The following is a 17,589-nucleotide window of genomic DNA, read 5'->3' on the forward strand; positions in this document are numbered from 1 at the left end:
TTGATTCCTCTATTTATGTCAAAAAATAAGAAACAACGTGAGAGTTAATGCACCACGCCTATGTGTTTACTATTTGGTTTTCGTAAGATGACCTAATACTCACCTAGACGGAGGGAGTATTCGATTTGACAGCGGGCGACGCAGTTCCCGATACGGCTTTAATGCAGACGAGGGAGGGAGTAGCGGTTCCCGATATGTTGAACGGCCAATGCATCCTCCTTCAATTAATGCATGAGGGAAGTAATGGGAGGAGGTCCGGGAAAAGAGGCTGCACGATGTGAATGCAACGCAGTTTGCCCTCATTGCCCTCATATAAAGGTGCCCCTCCATTCCAATGCATCTACCACATCATATGTACCTAAGCATTTGGCTAGGCACCTACACTAAGCACAAAAGAGCTCACTCCAGACCCATGGCGGCGATGCGCGTGAGCGGCCAGCGGCTGCGCCAGATGGTCCACGATGCCGGCCTGCGGCATGGCGCCGAGGATCATCTCCAGACGGTGTTGGAGACCGGCTGGTGGATGGCCGCCGTCGACGCCAACTACGACTCTCAGTTGGACCAGATGATCGTTGCCACCAGCAACAAGTTCACCGTCCTCAAGAAGCTCGTGGACGACATCGCCGTACTCCTCCAGCCCGCGCGCCCGGGCTCCTCATTGCCTGCCACCCTAATCGGCCTCCATGGCCGGAACCTCTTTCAAGCACTGGTGGCCCTGCGACTGCCCGCCGATGCCACGAAGAATGTCCACCTGGAGGTCGTGCTCGCCGCGAGGCGCCTCGCCCTGCAAGAATTCGTCGACCTACACATCCACGTGTACGAGCAAATCGTGTACATAGGTATCTACAAGGCCAGTGAGGACGCTACGACGTTGGCCTTCCTCAACCGGCTGGAAGCCTTGGATGCCTTTGCTGAGAAGCACCTCGACCTCGCCACAAAAGCCGCCGCTCCTTAGCCGCCGGTCGGTGGCCCGGCGCACTAAGTTGAGGAGGAGTAGGTCGTACGTTCATGGATCCATCTTTCTTCTTGCCTTCTGTAACCACCACTGCGATCGCATCATCATGGCCTTAATTCTTATTGTGCTGTTGCATTCTCGTTCTAGTCAATACCGACATGTGCGATCCCTTTGCTTAATTATATGCATCACTGTAACTAGTACTCCATCCGTCAATTTATAAGTTGTGCTTACCTTTTCCATCAACTTCGTGCAACGCGCGGGCATCTTGCTAGAAACACTAGAATATGTCTATATAATCCGTATGTGATAGTCCATTTGAAATCTCAAAAAAGACAAATATTTAGGTACGGAGGGAGTAATATATTAGGAGTATATCAAAACAATAGTGATTTCTTTCAAGTTTGTGAACAAATACTACTATTCTACTACTTTGGATCCGTCGCAACGCACGGGCACATTGCTAGTAAAAGGAAAAGGCCTGCCGCGTTCGCGTCGCACCCCCACACGCCCGGGAATCGGGAGTACTCCACGGCCCGTCCGGCACGACACATAGCTTAGGGAAGGCGTGTTGCCTAGCATTTTCACTTTCATGTGGGACCGCCGTTGAGCAAACCGACACCCCGCCCGCCGCCGGGTTGGAAAACAGAAACGAGGGGAAGATCTAGCTGTAGCACGGAAGCCAAGAAATTTGGTGTCAGATGGGGCTCGTTGATAGAGTAGGAGCATTCCGTACTAGTACTACTCCTACTAGTACCAAGTTTGTACTCCTAACTATATTACTAGTACTACCACTATACAACTAGTAGGTACGTGCATGACACAACATCGTAGGAACAAAAAACGGGAAGATCTTGTTTTGGGTGATTTATCTTTTTTTCAATCAACGTAGTATGAATAATATGATGTGGGGGGCACCCATGAAGCTTATGTGGCTTGGTTGCATGGCTACGAAAGGTTAGAGAAAAATAAATAGATAATGTGTTTAGAGTGCACTCCACTAAATAGATATACTTTGGATCCATTGCAACGGACCGGCACATCTATGTCTATACCCCCTATATAGTGTGTGAAAAACTTTGAAAGTTGGTCGTTGGATGAAGCCAATCCGACGGTACAAAGATGGCAAATCCGAGCACTACTGGCCGTTGGATATCATCCACCAGATTCTGCCACATGTATAATCTAGAAGACTCCATGGTTGAACTTAGGGGTTGTTTGGATTGTGACTATCTTTGCCATATATTGCCACATGATTTTTGCCACACTTGCCTTAGTTGAGTTGCTCAAATTGTTAGCCACACTTTGGCTTGCCTAAGGGAATCTTGCCACACTTTTTATGTCTATGACATGTGGGGCTCACTGCTCATAAAAAAATCCTTGCCTTAGGTGTGGCTAGAACCAAACACCTACCTAACTTGGTCAAACTTGCCTAAGGTTAGGTGTGGCAAAGTGTGGCAAGGTGTGGCTAGGAACCAAACAGTCCCTTAATTCATGACTAACTTTGCCACAACTAAGCTTAGGCAAAGTTATTAGTTCTTCAAAATGAGAGCCACAAGTTGGCAAGCCTAAGGGAATCTTGCCACATTTTTTGTGTGTATGTCATGTGGGGCCTTAGTGTGGCTTGCCTAAGGTGTGGCTTGAACCAAACACTCACCTAAGTTAATCAAACTTGCCTAACCTTACATTCCACCAGATTTTGCCACATGTTAGAATCCAGAAAACTCCACATGTAGAAGCATAATGCACAAACCACCATAATATCATGTGTGCAATGCACGTGTACCTTACTAGTACTAGTTGGTAGTAGTAAGAAACAAATTCCAGTTTTGGCATGAGCTCGTACTGCGGGAGCACCACAAGGCCTGCCGCAGGAGTTACATTTCCCTCTCGGGGCCCACGGGACCGAACTTCAGTGGCTTAGTGCCCGGCCTATGAGTCAATGACATGCGGACCTTAAATGCGGCTAGCCCACATGTCATTCTCATGGTGGTGGCGTGGTTCGCAACTCACTCATTCGAGATGAACCGGCCGGTGGTGGCGTGGCCGTGGTGAGGGTGTCACAGCTGGGTGTCGGGGCGTTACGAGGCGTAGATGGCCACACCGGCAGGTACTACCTGTAGTACATAAGTACTCCAGTTGAGGATTCGACAATGCGGGACTACGTATCGGAGCACAACATCGGAGCAGGCAAACCGCGTCCAATCGGGTGTGTCTGTGGTAGAAAGTTGATGGTCGCCGCAGTTCAGCTGGCCCGCATGTCATGCACACAAAGGCAGAGGAGCGGTGGGGCCGAGAGGGATGAGGGGCACGTATGGGGGATGAGGATCCCCTGATGCAAACAATCCTACCATTCTGTCACTGACATGTGGGACCCATAAGTGTGGGTCCCACCTGACAGTGAAGGAAAGGCAGGGCAAGACAGTGATAGCCACATCAGAGGATCCATGTCCACATCGGGGGACGTCGTGCCGTGGGTTGGAGCGGCGTCGTGGGAATCGCGTGTGGGTGTGGCAGTGGTAGAAACAAGAAACGTGATGGTCACCGTGGTTCAACTTTCATGGACAAGCTGTCATGTCTGCTGACACATATATATCAAGACTAGAGTGTTTACATTTCAAGCACGTGAACAAGTATTATTCTACTACTTTGGATCCATTGCAACGCACGGGCCAGCACATTGGTAGTAGTAGTGTCCATCTCTATCTATAGAGGCCTTCCCTAGTTCATCCTTTTCTCTCACAAGATAAACTACTCATACAAATGCATCTTGATGTTCCGTGGAACGCACGAGGATGTTTCCTTGGGGGTCTCTCCAGCGCGGCGTGGCCGTAGTTGCAAGTTGACGCCCCTTGAGATGCCGACGTTGAGGGGCACTCGGATTTCCTCCGATGAGCAGGTAAGATGAGTTTGATCACGTAGTAAATGCATTCTAAAGACTACTTCCGTGTCCATTTCTAAATTCTCCCCCTGCCCACTGGTTCACAGGTTAGGCTCGGTGCGAGTGGAGATTGGCTTGCATATGTACGGGAGGGTACCAACATCAATTTGCACAACATTTACAATGGTGACACCGTTCCCGTAGAACCTTTGTCCAGCATTGGGATCAGCCATGCAACGGGCCACCGCATGAATTGGTACGATGGAACCACGGTGAGATTGAATAAGATAGCACGAACCTTGCACATGGCGGTCAAAGGCAGACCATGCTGTCTGCGGCCGATTTATTGCCGTACGAGTAGGAAGACGCTGTGCTCCTTTCTAACCGCATCTTCGCGGTGACAAACCAGGGGAATTATTTTGTATGGACACATCCTACGATATACTCCCTCTCTCCCAGTTTATTTGTTTTGAATCTTTTCATTTTATAAGTTTCAAATTCAAATTTAGTGCTCCCCATCACATGTTGAGATTACAATGTCCATTAAATCGTTGCGTGCATGTATAGTAAAGAAACAAATCTTGAGTTTGGCACGAGTTCGTGCTGCGGGAGCACCACAAGCCCTGGCGCAGGAGTTCGTGCTGTGATTTTGGACTGAGCTTCAGCGCCTTTGAGTCAATAACATGTGGACCCGATAGGTGACTGGTCCACATGTAATGCTCCCAAAGGCAGAGGGGCAGTGGGGCCAAGAGGGGTGAGCCACAGGTCAGGGGACGTGTGGTGTCATGGGTTCGAGCGGCGTCATGGGAATCACGTGTGGCTGTGGTAGAAACTTGATGCTCGCCGCATTTTAGGTGGCCCACATATCATGCACACAAAGGCAGAGGGGCGGTGCGACCGAGAGGGGTGAGGCGCATGTCGGGGGGCGTGGTGCCGTGGGTTGGAGAGGCATCGTGGGAATCGTGAGATGAAGCGTGATGGTCGCCGTAGTTGAACTTCCATGGACAAGCTGTCATGTCTACTGACACATGCACTGCATACTGATCACTGGAAGGAGTAGCAGAGAAAGCTATATATGCGGATAAATAGTTCCTTATAGTCAAGAGGACCCATGCTACTACTCTGTTCCAAAGACATGCACACCATCGAAATAGTCCATCTACATCAATATACACCGTGAGGGAATAATTTTTTTGCAAGAGAGGAAATAGTTCATCCATCCATAATGCCCTCCTGCTGGTGCAGCCTTTTCTTCTTCTTCTTCTTCTTCTTCTTCTTCTTCTTCTTCTTCTTCTTCTTCTTGTTCTCATTCTCCGTGGGAGACGGCTTCGCAACAAGCTCTTTGGACCTTGCAGCTATCTCGAAACTCACACGGGCACCGAGGGCAGCATATTTTATCCTCTCGTATGTCAAGGGATAATTCTCACATCCAGACGACCTTAATGCCACCATCTCTTCACCCTTCTGAAGATTTGTACCGAGCACAAATTTTGCTACGTCGAATAGGGATGGTGTCTGTTTATCACAATCTTCTACAGGAATTTTGATTCTGGTTTGTAGGTCAGCGATGCTTTTCAAATCAAGGTTGTACGGCTCCAGCTTCTGTTTGTCCCCTTCGATGGCTGCCCCACAGAAGTATACGTCCTCCCGAGAGAAGAAATCGTGAAGCTCACCTGGTATGGAGGGCGAGTGTATGATGTGGTACACCAAAACATCATCTTCGAGGCACAGCTGAAGGACGGCGGCGCGCTGGATCTTCCCAGGGGCACGCTCCGTGTACTCTGCGTCGAGACCGATGACCCTCGTCTCTACCTTTTCGAGGGAGTTGGATACATTGTTGATCCACTGCCGAACAACCCTTGGGTGGACGGTGACGGTGGCAACTATGCGCATCGAGCCTTCGACGAGGACATGTTGGACGCTAAAAACCTGCATCTCGATCTCTTTCGCCATTTGGAACCGCTGGAACGGAGGGCTATGGTTTGGAGAATTAGGATTAGATGGCTAGTCTAACTAAAGTAGTAGATGATTATTTAAAGAGGTTAAAACAATGTGAACGCAGTGGGGTTTGGATGCAAATGAAGACGAAGGGGAGGTGAAGAAGCCGAGGAGAATCGGTTCCCGATGGAGAAGTAAATGGGAGAAGTGGCGTGCAGGCAGTTGATTAGACGGCTAGGTAGACTAAACGAAAAGGCTATGCGGGTAGACTGATGAGTCGTACCTGTTCGTGTACGTGACCATCCTTCCTGATAGGTGGGACCTATGCAAACAGATAAAAAAATGTGTCGTAGCTTCTTTTTTTTTGAGCGCGTGAGTGGGAGACACAACATTCTCTGGTTAAGGAATACTCCCTCCGTTTAGGTGAGTATAAGTCACCTTATGAAAATCAGGTTTTCCCAAAACCTTTAGGCGTGGAGCATTAACTTCCTGCTCGATCCCCTCCCAGCCTTGTTAGCCAATGTTCTCTTCCTCTGCTGCCACGTTCTACCTTTCCATTTTTCCTCTTCTCAAGAATGGAACGATCTGCATGTCGTCCTTGATGCACCAGAACGACCACTGCATGCATCACGACAGGGCGTTGATTGGGCATGCACGAGAATTTGGTTCTACTCGCAATATGGATGATACTTGAACGATGAAGTGAACAGGCATGCTAGCACGGGAGACCTATTTCCGCTATACAACACTGGAGTACTCATGTTCCTACTAGTAGTAGTAGTAGTACAACTATGGAACACTTGATGGTTAAAATACTATTCATCCGGTCCTCACAGTGAAGTGACAACACCCTGCGCCTGACACTAGTCCAGGCGGCGTGTTCAGTTACCAAAGTCAGTCTCATCCTGTGCACTGTGCAGTCTGTCACCACAACTGTACAGCACATTGGCGCCTCGCCTCGTCTCCCTCTCCGCTCCCATAGCACCACTCCATCTCCATCTACTTCTCCGTCTCCATCTCCATCTCACTGTGCCCCCGTGTACCGTCGCCTCACTCGCCTCCCCCAGTACCACTATTCCCTCGCTAGCCGCTCCAGCACCGACAGCCTTCTCCCCCGTAAATCAAGCCCCACAAAAACCCCACCTTCCAAACTCCACCATGGCCGAACGCGAACCGCGCAGCATCCATATGAGCCACAATTGGAGCAATCTCCCCAGTGACATCCTCGACCTCTGTTGTTCATGTATGGATATGTTGAGCACCCTGCGGCTGGCTGCATGCTCGAGGGACATGCACACGACCATCATCGAAGCGAGGCCTAAGCTTTTCAAGACACCCTGCTTGCTGCTATCTGGTCTTGCGAGATTGGATCACCTTGATACGGAGGCGTACATGATGCCCCTCGACTTCAATCCGATCTCCATTAGCTGAAACTTCTTTGCAGGTATGTAGTGGATCGCCGTACATCATTTCCCTCGACATCGATCTAATCACCATCGCCCGAAACTTCTTGGCAGGTATGTACTGGGTCGGCATGAACTCCCACTAGATGGCTGCCTTCAGAGAAGACGGTAAAAAGTTGGTGCTCGTGAACTTCCAGACCTACCATGAGATTATCCTTCCTCCGTTGGATTATATAGAGTATTACCATCGCGGTCCAAGTCATCTAGATTACCACGTCAGTTGGACAGACCTTGTTTTGCAGAAGATTGTAATCTTCCAAGTGCCCACATGACATGAGAATTACATAGACTTCAAGCTAATTGCCTTGTTTGACTGCAGACTCGCCTATATTTACGCCGGTGCCTTCTTTGGAGAGAACCCAACTCGGAGTGGATCATTGTCAAAGCTGATACACACTTCTGTGATGCTATTTAACACAATGGCATCATCTACGCGATCGACAAAGCAGATAGCACCACGTATTGCTGGGACGGCACGTGTAAGTTGTTTCCATCTCATGTTAATGATGACGCCATGACACTGTTTGAACCTTTTGTGATGATTGGCATATCCCTGTTTGAGCAGAATTTGAGTAGAACTATGGCAATGTATTAGAGACGCCATAAATCAGCTATATTTGGAATGAGTTAATTCATGCGATTGTGACCATGTCATTACAGCCAATTTGTACCTTGAATAATCAAACGATTAGCAATATATGGATATTATCCTTATTTTACAGTAATCTATATACTACTACTAAATATGAGTGTGTATCAATGGCCATGTTAGTTTCCTCATTTTCATGATGTAGAAACATGCACCACACTGTTGGTTTCATCTAACCATACATTAGGGAAGTAAATGTGCATATGGAGAACTCTATATTTGGAAGTAGTGAAATCCTGCAATGCTTACCATGTGTACATACCTATATTCGCCCTTCAGCAATCAATGGCTAGAATAATTTCCTCACAAAGTTGTTGCCCACAGAACACGAGTATATAACAATGGATGGTCTGTTAGTTACCTTGAAGAATTTGTTTGTGAGGACAGAACATGATTACATAACATGTATGACATGGTAGTTTCCTATGAAGAATCGATTGCGAGATAACATGAGTATAACCATGCATGGCACTTCTATATTTTCGAACCCAGTATACATTTCCCTGTATTTTCCTCCCAGGTCCAGACATATCAATGATGTTTCTTGCATTATCCTACTCATACTCTGAACAATGCTGATCTTACATTAACAATGCATGTCCTTTTTGATATGATGTAGTGTCCCTACAGTTACTGCCCTTTGTAATCACACCACCTTTGCCAAAAACAGGGAAGCACAACTAGTTCCTTGCTCGATTAGACGACGGCAAAAGACTGATGATCATTCGGACACATGAGCCGAAAAAGTTATATTGCAAAAAAAAACTGTATACAAGCACCGTGTAATACGTGAGTATCTGGACAGTGGTTGTTACGTCTATGAGCAGGATACCAGCTTGTTGGGGCCTTTAGGATTTTTTAGTTGGAGGCGGGTAAACAGCCTTGGTTCACACTCTCTGTTTCTCGGACTCAATTATCCAATTAACCAGGAGATCACCGTTGGCAAGGACCTTGATGGCAGAGAGGCTCTGTTTGCTATGGAAAACTGTGTCTACACGGCGAGCCCTAGGAGTTCGGGAGCAAACTCCCCTGATTGTCAACGATACAGCCTACAGCCAAAAGAAGGTGAGAATGACAAAGGCATCCGGATTAACTTTGATCCTTGGATGTCTCAATTACGACAGGTAGTGATGTGGTTCAAGCCTTCAGGTTGATAGGTAATTGGGTTGTTGCATCGAAAGGGTGGAGTACTGGTGTCTCCGGATCACTGGTCGCTGAAGCGGGGCTGCAAATTATGATGGTGTTGGATCATCTCTTCGAATGACTTTGTTGTCTTTGCTGCTGGTTCTGGATGGGTAGTTCTTTCTTTTGTTATGCACATTCCTTGTCATTTGGTCATCCTCGTCTATGTCACTCTTACTATGTCATAGTTGCTTCTGTTTAAAATGTCATTCTCGTCTGGATCATGAGAGTCTGAGCGCTGCAGATGGGTGCATTTTGGTGGTGTAGCAGGACTTCTTATGAACTATCATGTCTTGTTGTTTATGTCAGTAGTAGTCACTAGTCAGTGTTTGAATGTTGTATATATTGTTGTTTCGAACTGTTTATTATCTCGAACTACTGGTGGGCTAAATGAGGGCATCACCATTCTCCAGTGTTCAGAGTATATCTCCTTTTTTTAAGTTATATAATTTGAGCTCAGTGTCTTTTCGATGATGTACACTTGTTTGGGCCAGTGAGGTGTCGTTGAATATGGGCCGAGTAGTAACGCAATGCCAAACAGGTCAATTATGACTCTCAGGCCGGGATCTCAAAAGATCCTGAAAAAAAGGTCGGGCTCTCCAAAAAAGAAAGAATAAGGACTCTTAGGCCGACATGTGGGCGCCATTGGTGTTTTCGTGCGCTTGCGCGCCGAGAGCATATTGGCGCATGCTCGAAATTCATACTACCTTTTCATCCCCAGTCTCCCGCCCCTCCCCCACCTCTGGAATCTCGATTCCTACTCCAGTTCCCCCAAATCCCCCTCCTATACTCCCTGTACTCAAGCTCACTATCATGTCGCCGGTCAACGTGGATCTCCGAGCCAGAGATCATGAGGTTCGTGCTGCCTTCGGTCGCTGCGTGCTATCGCTCAACACTGGCATGGCGACGCTTGACGACTAGTTTGCCGGCAAAGTGCTGATGGTAACCATCAATGGCGACCGACCTCCCGTCTCGCCGGACGACCTTGTCAAAGCTCTTGGCATTGCGCACAGCATCCAAATAAGTGACTTGCTCATCGAAGTCTGTCCGCCACCGGCTGATTTCTTTGTCAGGTTCCAGACAACTTTCGACTGTAGTCGTGTGTTCGAATCTTCCCGGCGTTTGTTCTGCGATGGCGCGCTGGTGAGCTTTGATCGGTGGCACCCAGGATGGGGCTCGGTGCCCTCTGAGCTTGAGTTTTTAACAAAGCTTACCTTCCATGGCATGCCTCGACGTGCTTGGAACAACGAGTCCATGAACGAGCTTATCAACGACCTTGGAGGTGAGCTCGTAAGTATGTTTGTTCCTCCAGACAGCTGGGCTCTGACGGTTATGGCATGGATGAAGAAGCCGTCCACCATACTGAAGGTGATTGGTGTTGAGATATCGGTGGAGGAACCGGGGTTGTACTATTCGTCGCCACCAAGGCCGCCGCGGACCACGTTAGGGATGTACCTGTATCAAGTGTTCGTGCATGTTGAAGAAGTGGTCAATCCATCAATCGAAGTCCTGCCGCCACCGCTGGTGCCAGGGTCTGTCGACGACGTCCATTACAGGAGTCAACGTCAGACTTTCCCCGTGTTTCTCGGAATGATGGATGGCACAGGGCCTACTCCATCGCGCGGCGGAGGACACTGCTTCTTTGGGAGAAGAGGCAGGGCTGGCTGCCTGGATGTGCTCTAATTTGAGGTAACAACTGAATCTTGTCAGATACTAGTTAAATCCGAGCTATGGGTGTGAAGCACTGATATGCCAGTACATTTGATTGTGACCTGTTCTAATTTTGTACTTGGATTTTTTTAGAAAGGGTTGTACGTCAACTTAATGTGCTATCAGAACTTATTGTGTTGTCTGTCTGTTTTCTTTGCACAACACTCAAGATATTTCCCCGTCATTGATAAAGACGATGAACCGTTATGTTCGACTTCGTTGGTTTCAACATAGGCCTTCCCGTAGCGATCCACTGCTTCCATCCTGATTGTGCCGCCTGCGTGAAATTTTTGTATGCAAGTTCAGTGTGCTATGATGTTCTATATGATTGTGTCAACTATATAAGTTTTTACTAAGCATCAGCAATGCATATGGCTGAAAGATGTATTTACGGGCATCGACCGATGGGTCTCTCTCTCTCTCTCACACACACACACACACACACGCACATGCACAAGTGGGACCCGTTGAATTATTTATTTGCTCGTGACAGCTTTTAATTAGGTTCCACTGTAATCTAACTTTTTTCTTAAGTTATTAATTGAGCTCAGTGATACGTCTCCAATGTATCTACTTTTCCAAACACTTTTGCCCTTGTTTTGGACTTTAACTTGCATGATTTGAATGAAACTAACCCGGACTGACGCTGTTTTCAGCAGAACTGCCATGATGTTGTTTTATGTGTAGAAAAGAAAAGTTCTTGGAATGTCCTGGAAATCCACGGAGGCACTTTTTGGAATTAATAAGAATTTTTGGCGAAAGAATTAATGCTAGGGGGCCCACAGCCTGTCCACGAGACAGGGGGGCGCCACCCCCCCTAGGGCACGGCCTCCTATCTCGTGGGCCCCCTGGACCCCCACCGACCTCAACTCCAACTCCATATATTTCGTCTTGGGGAGAAAAAAATCAGAGAGAAAGTTTCATCGCGTTTTACGACACGGAGCCGCCGCCAAGCATTAATCTCTCTCGGGAGGGCTGATCTGGAGTCCGTTCGGGGCTCCGGAGAGGGGGATTCGTCGCCGTCATCGTCATCAACCATCCTCCATCACCAATTTCATGATGCTCACCGCCGCGCGTGAGTAATTCCATCGTAGGCTTGCTGGATGGTGATGGGTTGGATGAAATTTACCATGTAATCAAGTTAGTTTTGTTAGGGTTTGATCCCTAGTATCCATTATGTTCTGAGATTGATGTTGCTATGACTTTGCTATGCTTAATGCTTGTCACTAGGGCCCGAGTGCCATGATTTCAGATCTGAACCTATTATGTTTTCATGAATATATGTGTGTTCTTGATCCTATCTTGCAAGTCTATAGTCAACTATTATGTGTTATGACCCGACAACTCCGAAGTGACAATAGTCGAGATACTTGTCGGTGATGACCATAGTTTGAGGAGTTCATGTATTCACTATGTGCTAATTCTTTGTTCCGGTTCTCTATTAAAAGGAGGCCTTAATATCCCTTAGTTTCCGTAAGGACCCCGCTGCAACGGGAGGGTAGGACAAAAGATGTCATGTAAGTTCTTTTCCATAAGCACGTATGACTATTTACGGAATACATGCCTACATTACATTGATGAATTGGAGCTAGTTTTATATCACCCTATGTTATAACTATTACATGAGGAATCGCATCCGGCATAATTATCCATCACTGATCCATTGCCTACGAGCTTTTCATATATTGTTCTTCGCTTATTTACTTTTCCGTTGCTACTGTTACAACTACTACAAAAACCCAAAAACATTTATCTTTACTTTCGCTACCGTTACCTTTATTATCATACCACTTTCGCTACTAAATACTTTGCTGCAGATACTAAGTTATCCAGGTGTGGTTGAATTGACAACTCAACTGCTAATACTCAAGAATATTCTTTGGCTCCCCTTGTGTCGAATCAATAAATTTGGGTTGTACTTCACCCTTGAAAGCTGTTGCGATCCCCTACACTTGTGGGTTATCAAGACTAATTTCTGGCGCCGTTGCCGGGGAGCATAGCTCTATTCTCTGAGTCACTTGGGATTTATATCTGTTGATCACTATGAAGAACTTGAAAGACGCTAAGACCAAGATTTTGCCCTCAACTACGAGGGGAGGTAAGGAACTGCCATCTAGCTCTGCACTTGATTCTCCTTCCGTTATTAGTAGGCTTGCGACACCTAAACCTGCTACTGCTATGAATTTTGATATGTCGCATGTTATTGATGATGCCACTTCTGCTATGCATGATGAAACTACTTCTGTGCGTGATACTACTTTGCCATTAGGTGAATTTCTTGATGAACAACTTGCTAGAGTTAGGGGGGATGAAAATATTGAAGAACCTATTATTGATGATAGTGATGATGAACGTTCCCCCAATGATTATGTATTACCTATTGTCCCTAAGGGTTATGTTATGAATGAAGCAACTGCTATGGAAATTCTTGCTTGCAATAATAGAAATGATCTTAAGAAATTATTAGCTAAATGGAAGCAGCAGTCTCTTAATGCTAGAATGAAACCCGATCCTGCTTTTGCTACTTCACCTATCTATGTTACTGATAAGGATTATGAATTCTTTGTTGATCCTAATGTTATTACTTTAGTTGAATCTCATCCTTTTTATGGCCTTGAATCTGAAACTGTTGTGGCACATCTTACGAAGTTGAATGATATAGCCACCCTGTTCACTCATGATGAGAAGTCTCGCTATTTATATATCCTTAAGATATTTTCGTTCTCATTAAAGGGTGATGCTAAGACTTGGTATAATTCTCTTGCTCCTGGTTGTGTGCGTAGTCCCCAGGATATGATTTATTACTTCTCTGCTAAATATTTTCCTACTCATAAGAAACAAGCTGCCTTGCGGGAAATATATAATTTTGTGCAAATCAAAGAAGAGAGTCTCCCACAAGCTTGGGGGAGGCTTCTCCGGTTACTTAATGCTTTGCCTGATCATCCTCTTAAGAAAAATGAAATACTTGATATCTTTTATAATTGACTAACCGATGCTCCCAAGGACTACTTGGATAGTTGTGCTAGTTGTGTTTTCAGGGAAAGAACAGTCGACGAAGTTGAAATATTATTGAATAATATGTTGACTAATGAAAATAATTGGACTCTTCCCGAGCCAGTTCCTGAAGTAATTCCTGAACCAATTGAGCCAACTCCTGAGCCTATTCCTAAACCCACTCCGAAGAAGAGAGGTGTTTTATTTCTCAGTCCTGAAGATATGCAAGAAGCAAAGAGTCAATGAAAGAAAAAGGTATTAAAGCTGAAGATGTTAAGAATTTACCACCTATTGAAGAAATACATGGTCTTAATTTACCGCCTGAATAACCACATTGTCTTGATAACCCGACACAAGTAGTAAAGGTAAATTCTCTCTATAGATATTATAAAGTTGAAATACCCTCTACTAAATTTCATAGTCCATGCTTAGAGTGAATTTGATGACTTTATGGCTAGACAAGAAAGTTTTAATGCTTATGTTGGTAGAGAATTAAAGAATAATGCTTTCGAGATAGGACGCGTAGGTGATAATCTGGCTAGAGTTAAAGATGAACTTCACTGCGTTAGAAAATATGCTTCTATGGTTGCTACTCAAGCTGAGCAAGTATTCAAAGCTCAAAATGATTTGCTTGATGAATTGAATAATAAAAATGACTTTGCCGTTAGAGTGGCCACTAGAACTAGTAGAATGACTCGGGAACCTTTGTATCCTGAAGGCCACCCTAAGAGAATCGAGCAAGATTCTCAGAGAAATAGTTTAGAGGCACCTAGTTCTTCTAAAAAGAAGAAGAAAGACGATAGAACCTTGCATGCTTCTAGTGAACCTACTATAGACACACCTGAGAATCCCAATGATATTTCTATCTCTGATGTTGAAACACAATCAGGTGATGAACATGAACCTAGTGATAATGTTAATGATAATGTTCATGTTGATGCTCAACCTAGCAAAAACAATGATGTAGAGATTGAACCTGATGTTGATCTTGATAACCCACAATCAAAGAATCAACGTTATGATAAGAGAGATTTTGTTGCTAGGAAGCACGGTAAGAAAGAGAACCATGGGTTCAGAAACCCATGCCCTTTCCTCCTAAACCATCCAAGTCAAAGGATGATGAGGATTTTGAGCACTTTGCTAAAATGATTAGACCTATTTTCTTATGTATGCGCTTAACTAATATGCTTAAAGTAAATCCTTATGCTAAGTATATGAAGGATGTCATCACAAATAAAAGAAAGATACCGGAAGCTGAAATTTCCACCATGCTTGCTAATTACACTTTTAAGGGTGGAATACCAAAGAAACTTGGAGATCCGGGTGTTCCAACTATACCATGCGGAGCCGGTGTTAGTGTTATGCCTCTCTCTTTATATCGTGGACTTGAATTGAATAAGTTGACACCTATTGAAATATCTTTGCAAATGGCTGATAAATCAACTGCTATACCTGTCGGTATTTGTGAGGATGTGCCTGTTGTGGTTGCAAATGTCACTATCTTAACGGACTTTGTTATTCTTGATATTCCCGACGACGATAGTATGTCTATTATCCTTGTTAGACCTTTCCTTAATACTGTAGGGGCTGTTATTGATTGCAACAAAGGCAATGTCACTTTTCATGTTAATGGCAATGAGCATACGGTCCACTTTCCGAGGAAACAATCTCCAGTTCATAGCATCAATTCTATTGAAAAAGTTCCAACTATCATTTTTGGAGATTTTGAATTCCCTCTCCCTACTGTCAAGAAAAAGTATGATAGTCTTATTGTTGGGGATTTTCATATCCCCGTTGAGGTAACTTAGTGTTATTCGAAATTTCTCCGGTTCCGTGTTATTCGGAATGAGTTTGTTAACAAGACTTGATCAACCTTGTTAGAGGGTTCATTTTGATGATCACGAGATGGATGAAACTAGAAGGCACAACCTTCTATACCCTCTTTTTACTTTCTGTTATTTAGAATAAATAAAGCAAAAATAGTATTATCCGTCTGTTTCCTGAATTATCCGTGCATTAAAAAATAGTCCGAAAATAAAAGTGCTCCAAATTTAGTATGATTTTTTCTGGAATATTTGAGGATTTTAGGCACGAAAAACACTGCAGGAGGGGCAAGCACCAGGCCACAAGAGAGGAGGGCGCCCCCCCCCCTATAGGGCGTGCCCCCCTATCTCGTAGGCCCTTGGTGGCTCCCCTCCACTTATGCCAGCACCCACACACTTCATCTTCTACCCAGAAAAATCCCCATCCAGCTCAAGCACGAGTTCTAGCTCGTTTTGCTGCGATTTTCGATCTCTTAGCTCAAAGCTCCATTCACAAAACTGCTTTGGGAGATTGTTGCTTGGTATGTGACTCCTCCATTGGTCCAATTAGTTTTTGTTCTAGTGCTTTATTCATTGTAAATTTTTGCTGCTTAGGTGACCATGTTCTTGAGCTTGCATGTTAAATTTTTGAGGTCCCAAGCAATTCCAATGCATGATATGGGCTCTAGGCACTTGTAGGAGTAGTTGCTATCAATCTTGTTTAGTTTTATCCACTTTTATTTTGAAGTTACTAAAATTTCAGAAATTTTCAGAAAATGTTAAGGAGGCTCTTTAAAGGCTCTTCTAGCCAAAGCTCTAAGGAAAAACAAGCCAAAGAGAAGGAAAAAGCCAATTATAATCTTCCTCGCTTAACAGAAGTACGGTCGTGTGAATGGCCATGCGAGGATTTCTTGAAAGAAGCCGGAATTCATGAAGACTTTTATGCTTTAATCAAGACTGCAGGCCTCACCGATTTCATCAACGACTGAATCAATCAAAAAAATTCTCATCACACCGGAGGCGGTGAACAATCATCGAGCTCAAGCTTTTACTCTAGAACCTGAACCTGAACCAGAACCTGAGCTGGACCCTTATCGTGCATCATCTGTCTAGTGGGATCCAGAGATGACCAGCCAGTGGTATCCTGATTACACCTCCCAGTACACCAGGGAGAGTAGTGGCGGTCCTTGGTATTAAACCAACTTAGGCCAAAAGCCTAAGCTTGGGGGAGTACGTATTTCTCACCGACTTTACATTCATGTTCACACACTAGTCGTCAGTGCTCATACTCTTTCATTGTATTATCCATGATAGTTTAAATTTCTTTTTCTAGTTTTCTTCTTGTGTGTTTGATAAACCTTAAGAAAAACCAAAAAATTAGTTAGTTTAATTTCCATGCTTGTAGTAGAATTAAAATGAAAACCCAAAAAGATTTTTAGTTCTTCTTCTTACTTGTTGGGAGCTTTCCCGTGTAAATAGTTTTATTTTCTTTTCTTTCCTTTGGGGGTCGAGAAGACCATATTGAAAATGCTTAGTGGCTCTTATATGCATGATTGTTTATTTAATTTAGAGCCCATATTACTTGTCTTCTCTCTTGAGTTGAATGCTTGCAGATTCCAGCTTAGTCCAATGCACATGCACTCTTATTATTATACACATTGTTCAGTCGTGCGAGTGAAAGGCAATAATGACGATATATGATGGACTTATTGGGATGAGAAAAGCTGGTATGAACTCGACCTCTCTTGTTTTTGTAAATATGATGATTCATCGTTCCTGAGTCAGCTATTATGAAGTAAACATATTTGCAATGACATTTAGAGATTATAGTTACTTGTACCATGCTTGATTAGCTATGAGTTATAATGGTTTACCTTGCATGCCAACATGCTATTAGAATGATTATGATGTGATATGATAGGATGGTATCCTCCTTTGAATGTATGAAGTGACTCGACTTGGCACATGTTCACGCATGTAGTTGAATAAAATCAACATAGCCTTCACGATATTTA

The sequence above is a fragment of the Triticum aestivum genome, chromosome 5B (assembly GCF_018294505.1).
Source record: "Triticum aestivum cultivar Chinese Spring chromosome 5B, IWGSC CS RefSeq v2.1, whole genome shotgun sequence".
In the NCBI taxonomy this organism is placed as follows: domain Eukaryota; kingdom Viridiplantae; phylum Streptophyta; class Magnoliopsida; order Poales; family Poaceae; genus Triticum; species Triticum aestivum.